The following is a 7,867-nucleotide window of genomic DNA, read 5'->3' as shown; positions in this document are numbered from 1 at the left end:
ATGTAGAATGCTGGTATCATCTTGAATGCTAGATATGTTTAACTCAATCTTCAAGATCCAAGTCAAATGTTATCCCGCTAAAAACCCACTCAACATATAATTAAGGAGAACTTACTACGTATGTGGAAGATTCTGAATATACCAAGCAGAATTGGTCTCTCTACATGCTAAGAATTTTGGTCCTGCTTCCATAATTACACACTGAACCCTAACTACACCGATTACATTGTGAGTTTTCAAAGTGCCTTATGGATCACATTAGGTTTTGGCAGGCATATTACCATTTGTTCTCTTAACTTTTCCATCACTCAGACCTGTAAGGTTGGGTTTTGCCCTCATATATTACTATTAACTGAAAACTACCCATTCTGCATCTGTACAATTGGTTTGTTAGACTCCATTTCAGGTATTTATATTATATTGGCTACTATTAAACTTAATTTTGTTAGACTCAGCCAATCATTTCAGTCAGATATTCTGATCTCAGTCAGATAGTCAGTCGAATTCTGATTTTTTTCAACCAACCTATTGGTTATTCTTCTCAGATTCATGTGACCTACACATTTTCAAACTTATTTTTACCCAGAAGCTATAAATTGTTGAATAGCCCAAGTTAGAAAGTGATTATTGCCAAATTTTCATAGTATTCCCATCAGTCAGGCCCGAAATGTCACCTTAGAATCTGAGATGATACACAACCTGAGATAGAGTACCATTCTGAAACCCACACTCATCATTTTCCTAATCTCCGTAGCGCAGTCTAGTATATTCATTTTATGAAAAAAAAATAGTACCTCTGACCAGCGATGTTCTTTGAGAATTTATATCGATTCCCAAAGACCACACTGGTTTTTGTAAGACATTATATCTTAGCATCTTACTTGGGATTCCACTAAAGTCACCAATTAATGATTTGTGAGATCTACCTTTTTCCACTTTTTGAAAATTCTCAGATTGATTGCCTATTTTCAATCCTCTGGCACCTCTCTCATCCTCTAAGATCCTCCAGTTCACCAAGAAGAATGCTCCTATGTGCAGTTGTATTTATTCAATCTTTCAACAAATAGTTATTGATCACCTAGTGTGCCAGACCCTGTGCTGGACACTGGGGTTCATCTTGAGGTTGATCTGCTTTCCAGGGGTTCACATTTTGATGATCTGTGTCTTGAAAGATTACATTTGTGGAGCCAGCTATAGCTTCTCTTAAACTACATAGGACTTCAACTAACCATTACCAGTGTTTGTCTGTTAAGTTATCCTTACCAGAGAAAGTGAAGAAACACTAACCATTGGTGATTTGTAGTTATAAAATTTCCTAAAGACTAAACACAATGTCCAGGGACTTGGTCTCTAGCAGCCCTCAAGGAGCACACATCTTAGTAAGCAAAGGCAAATCCAATAATAACATGGTATGTAAACTTGGAGCAAACTAATAGACAAATTAAAAATAAATTAAGATTATGATAAGTGCCATGGAAACATAAACAGAATGGTGCAATGGAGAATAAGTAAATGGACATGGAATGAGGCCCTCCCTTCAATAGATAGCAGGTAACACCTCTGACTTCATTGTAAGTGCAGAGTCTGTGAGATGGGAAAGAGGTGGACACCATTAAGGAACAGAAAGGCCCCCTCCATGATTGGAGTATACAGTCAGCTCCACTTAACAAAGGAGATTCGTTCTGAGAAATGTGCTGTGAGGCAATTTTGTTGTTGTGCAAACACCATAGAGTGCCCTGATACAAAACTAGATGGTATAAATAGCCTACTACACACCCACACCTAGGTTATGTGGTATAGCCTACGACCTCTAGGCTCTAATCCTATATAGCATGTTACTGTACAAAACAACACAAGAGTAAATCAAGCACAAGAGAAAATGATGCATTCAGCAGACACAGTACACACGAGGTACACAAGGCTGCTGCCAGTGTAACACAGCAAACTGTTTTACAGCAAACTCTTTTTTTTATAAGTAAAAGGAATACACACCAAAATAACGATGAAAAGTAGTGGAGTAAATACATGAAGCGATAACAGAGTCGTTTGTTATCATTATCAAGTATTATATACTGTACATAATAGTATGTGCTACACTTTTATACAATTGGAAGTACAGTAGTGTTGTTTACACCGGCATCACCACAAACACGTGAGTGATGATTCTGCTGTGATGTTACCACAGCTACTAACTCTCGAGGCAATAGGAATTTTTCAGGCCCATTACAATCTTATGGGACCACCGTGTCTGTGTGTTCCATCATTGACGGAAACGTCAATATACAGTGCGTGACTGCAATGAGTGGTATAAGAAAAGGTTGGGAGGTGGGACATAGGAACTAGTAACCAAATTCAGGGCCTTGTAGGTCAATGCAAATTGAGATTTTATTCAATGGGAAACCACCGATGTTAGGCCCTGATTGGCAGTAGGTGAGTCAAATCGCCTCCAATTTGTTACCTCTTTAGGTAACAAATACCAGCAAATTCTAGGAACTGTTCGCATCTTTGAAAACCAAAATGGTTGGCAAGGAACAAGGTACTGCACTATTCCTCTCACTTAAGCAGAAATTTAATTTTATCCCTCCCTGCCTTTGCCATCTTAATCCTTTGAGAATACATGTAGGCCAACACAGGGTACGTGCTTATTCAGCTCACTGTGATATGTAATAACCCCTGACATTAGTCAATATGTTGGAAATGGAAATTCAATCATAAAAGACATTTCTGCTTCCAGATTATATAGAAGTGACTTTATTAAATTTGCTTTCAAAAACTATTTTCCCCCAAAGCTGAGGTCTCTTTAAATGGTTATGTTAAAGGGCTCTAATGAACACGTACATGGACCGAAACATCAGCACTAATGGATGCCTGGTTGTGTCTTTGTCATTTTTGTGATGAGAAGTAAAAAAAAAAGACTGGATATCTTCAGTGAATGCAATCCTTTTAGAGCTCTTTAATTGAACAATTTCTTAAAGGACAAAGTGTCCTGGAGAATAAAATTGGCTGAAGCAATTTCCTTGAGTTGCAGGCCCTGTTACACAGCAAATGTTTTCTGGGGAAAGAGGAGTGGGTAGTTGGAGAGGAGGTGTAACCCCATATTTCATACTTCGGCTACTGTTCCCCTCCCCTCTCTTCTCTTGTCTGACTTTCCTTCCTCCCATCACTAATCTGTCTGCATTTCTGATACTTGGGGAGCCCCCTCCTCCATGTTCTTTTAGTCTCTAATCCCACCACTTTTTAATTCCATATCTTTGAGTCAGTGACGTTTCTCAGAGCCTGAGTTCCCTAATCCATAAAAGGAGGCTGTCCCATATTTAATAAGTGAGGAAATACATGTAAAGTGGATAACACAGGCCCTGACATATCAGTAAGTTCTCTAAAATGTTAGTCTTCCTCACTCATCCTCCTGCCTGTTTCCACCCTTTCTTTGTTCCTCTTCTCCTGACCGTGCCAAAGGCCAACCAGTTCTTCTCATGGCCATGGCTCGCTTCAGCTGCAACCTCGGGGTCCCAGGGCCTGGAAGCTACTTGCATAGAGTTGAATACACTCGGAAGTATATTCTGTTAGGTTGGTACAAAAGTAATTGTGGTTTAAAAGGTTAAAAATAATTGCAAAACCACAATTACTTTTACACCATCCTAATAGTATGCAGAGTAAACTTCATTTTTTAAAAAAATTTTACTTCGAGGTTTCACAGAGAATTATCTGACCCTAATTAAGGGCAAGATTTTTATTTAAAGTTGGGGAAAGCTATATATTATAGTGAAGTTGAGTCCTGTGTCTTCTTCCCCAGAAGCATACAAGTACCTGCATGTCACAGCAACCTGCCAGCAGGGACCAATCCTGGGACAGACCTAACATCCAGTTAATGAGAGCATAACACTTAGGCCCTCCTGGAGTTGCTCTCCTCAAGCAGAAACCAGAGGCCCAGCCTCATCCTGTGTTCTGGCTTCACCTTGACCTAAGGCTTTGGAGTCTTTTGCCTCCAGCTGTACAAAGAGGGAAAGAAGAAGAGACCAAGTGATTCCATGGGGGGGTTGGTCGGAGCCAGGCCTGGAAATGTTAGGGTCTTCATTTCCTCCATCTCCATGTGGAGAGTGTCTTTCAGGTGCCAGCTGAGGAGAATCTAGGTTTTCTTTTTACTAAGGAAGGTGGCACTATCTTTCATGAACAATTGAACTCTGCTTTCATACAGTTTCTTCAGCTTAGCTGAAACTCACAAAAGTAAATAGCAAAAACAGGTGAACCATAAAATTAAGCCTACATCATTGGGGTGTTGACTAAGGCCATTAAGTCTGTCATCTGGGATCCAAATATTGGAGTAGGACTTTGATGATACTGTAAAATTGTTCCTAAAGTAGACTAATCCAGAATAATAATGCAACAAATAGCATGATTGAAAAATCTGAAAAACTACTCAAGCTTTCCAATTGGTATTTACATTAGTACATTCCCATCCTTAAGGACATAAAGAGAAACAGCATTACAGATGCTTAATGCATCAGGGCTCAGAAAATCTGGAGGAAAAGCAGATGGCGTATGTAGATCAGAGAGCATTTTAATACTAAACAAATAAACCACAATTGGGGGGGCGTGGCAAAGGCATATCCTGTTGCATGCTCAATCGTGGGAAGTGAGTATTTAAGATGTTTGTCCTCTACACGCTTCAGGAGTTTGTTCAAATGGCACAGCTGCAGGGCAGAAGCCAAGGGAACTCAATGTGGCTAAGAAGCTGGACAGCCGAGTGAGGAGTCACACTGTGGCACAGATGACAGCTACCAGCTACGGTGGATGGAGGCTGCTCGGCCTGTGCCTGAGAAACAAGGGAAGACCTAGTTGACACTTCCCAGCGTTTTTTGTACAGAGTGTTAAGCAGGGTTGTTGCCCAACTGAAAACCAAGATAAGCTACGCTGATCACCATTAGAAACATCATGAGACGCATGGAAGAAAGAAGACGGGAGAGGTGGAAGAAAAAAGGCAAGGCTGGGTGAGAGCTTGGGAGGCAGAAAGGAAAGGAGATCGGAGTGACTGAGGGACTTTATGAATGAACAGTATCTGCAGTGTGGTGGGAAGTCTTAGTGTATTTGTGACAATGCAATCGCTCCCTCCCCTATAGCCTCATACAAAATAAAATGGAAACCTCGACTCAAGACCTATTTTTTTTTAAATAAAGGAAAGAAAGAAAGATGAAAAATACTTATTTTATACTTCAGCGCTTTTCATAGATTTATGCTTTTTTTCCCCCCTGTGTATGATGCTGGGCTGACAAGTGTTTAGAAATGGAAGCAAGAAAGCCTCGTGTTATTTGGGTTGAATTATTCAAATCGAGACTGTGAGCCCAGTACATTTTTTTCGGTATATCCGATGTTAGAAGTCAACGACACCAGCACTTACTTGTGAATTGTGGTCAGAGGCTGTCAAGACCTTCGAGTTGCCAGGTTTTTGTTATTTATTTTATGAAAGTGGCCTCATGGGCACCATCTTCTATAGTGGAGTCCAGTCCTACTCAGGGGATTAAGTTCTAAAGTCGGTGCATTAAACAAAACAAGTGGAGTCCAAACTTCCATATTAAACGCTGTAAGTCATCCCTCAAACACAGCACGCGTCCATTGCACACGCGAGTTCAGCCCGGTCAGGAGCTGCTGACTTAGCACCGAGCCTCCAAGCTCCGCATTTGTTGCTTGAGCAGCACCAGCCACACGCAGGCGGTGACACAGGACAACACAAAGTCTCTGCCTTCGTGGAAATTACGTTCTAGTGAGGAGGCAGGGAATAATTACATGAGCAAGTAAATAAAATTACCTCCGATGGTTTATGCACCGTGGAGACAAAGGACCGGGAGGGGACAGGGAGAGAAGTGCGTGGGCCCTGAAGCTCACGGCCGTTTTCACGCAGGCGCCTGCCAACCAGCCGGGCGTCCGAGTCCTGAACTCCAGCCAAAGATGTTCAAGTGGTGCCGTCCGTTTCTGAAAAATATCTGTATTACACAACAGACTGCCTCTGAATTAGGTTTCTGAGAAGTTATAATAAATGTCAGAGAACTGGAAGCCCAAATGTGCTAAATTTATTCAAGGAGCACTTGCAATAGAAAATCCTATTAAAGGAACACATTCGATAGAAAAACTCATGAGTCAGAGCTTTTCCTTAAATTCGAAGGGGAAACCCTGACAAGGTTTAGATTACATTCTGTTGAAAAAGTTTATAGGGGAAAAAAAAAGAAAAGAAAAAAAAACAAAGAAAAAATCAATCCAGGTCAAAGTTTGTTTAAGGTGCTTCTCCTACCTGCATCTTGCTTACAGATGTTCAAGGTCTACTTCTTGATTTAGCGCCTTCCCTGCACTTCCCTAAAAGCATCTGTCATTCTCCCAGGCTCTGGTTCTTCACCTGCCAGAAAAAGACTCCCCTGGCCTAGAAGTTGCCCAGTTAGGCAGCAGGGAAATTTTGTATGCAGTTTACAAATTTATGTACCTAAAAGTTTCTGGCCCTTTAATCGATGCTTAAAATTGTTTGTGTCCTTTCTTTTTATAAAGTCCTTCCGGTCCTCCTCACAGATCAGAGTAGACAAAAATCTAGTAGCAGGTAGAAATCTATGTTTATCCAACCATTAGTATTTCTTAATTGAGATATAATTGACATATGACATTATATTAGCTTCACGTGTACAACATAATGATTCAATAAACCATTAATATTTAAATAGATATAGTAATAGTACGATTAAATGTTCTGTAAGTTTCTGGCAACTTCTTAAAATCTACTGTTCTAAATGGTTGAATGTAAACACAATCAAGTTAAGCACTAAGGTTAGCTGGGTCTCTCCTGACATCTAGTGTTCATGATTCATTCCTGAAAAATACTTTGCTTCATTTGAAACCACTATTAGAATGAAAATGTTATGTGGACTAAAAACAATTTATTTTAGAAAGAAATTTGTTAACTGGAATAAAATTACACGCTAAAAAAATAACAAAGTTCCTGTTTCTAAGCAGCAAAAGACCCTTTTCTCTTAATTCTTCCTACATGAGAAAAGTGGTATTTTTTTCTTGCTATTCTGATAGGTAAGGCAGAAAGACCCAGCACGTACTCATATGTACAGCTGTTCCATTACTGAGGAGGAGGGCGGGGCAGTGAAGGCAGGGGCACTTACTGAGGGCCTTCTACATGCCAGGTATTGGGCCTCAATACTTCAGCATGAGTTATCACTTGTGGGGACAGAGTCCCAGAGAGCAGTTTCCAGGCTCTCAGCCTCATGTGGAAAGGTGCTGGCTCAGGTAGTAGATGGCCATCAGCTGTGGTCAGATGGTCATCAGCTGTTACAGATTAGCCATGAGCCACTGAGATAGCTACCATGGCTGCGCTAGGGGGTTGGTTGGTTGGTTGGTTGGTTGGCAGAGAAGCGGGCGGCCAATTATGGCTAGCAAGTGCCGTTAGCAAGCGGATTGTGGATTGAGAATCATGTAGATCCTACTTCCTGTGTCTCGGGCTGGCCGCCAGCAAGACTGGGGTGCAGGAAGACCCCTTGTTGGGGTACTGGCGGGTGTTTGCTTTTGTGTCTCGACCAGCCACCAGCGAGAACATAGTGGTGTGACTCCCCTATGTATGGCTCCGTTGTTGTTCCTTTTCAGCCTCGCCATATCCTGCATTCTTGTGTGGGAAACGGAAGCTGAGACCCTGCATGACAAGTGTGCTTTTAGAAACTACAGGACCAGCCTAACCCCATCATAACCATGGAAATTCAGCCTGTCAGGGTATCGAGAATTTTCCCACTCTGCAGTGTGGAAATGGAGACAGTCAACGGCCACAAGGTACATAAACTTGTGGGCACTCAGAACTATCTGGCTGTACAGAAATGAGTGATAGGGTCCA

The sequence above is a fragment of the Rhinolophus sinicus genome, chromosome 7 (genome assembly GCF_057876585.1).
Source record: "Rhinolophus sinicus isolate RSI-liver-muscle chromosome 7, RSI-T2T, whole genome shotgun sequence".
In the NCBI taxonomy this organism is placed as follows: domain Eukaryota; kingdom Metazoa; phylum Chordata; class Mammalia; order Chiroptera; family Rhinolophidae; genus Rhinolophus; species Rhinolophus sinicus.
The sequence above is the reverse complement of the archived record's forward strand: the minus strand, read 5'-3'. Positions refer to the sequence as shown.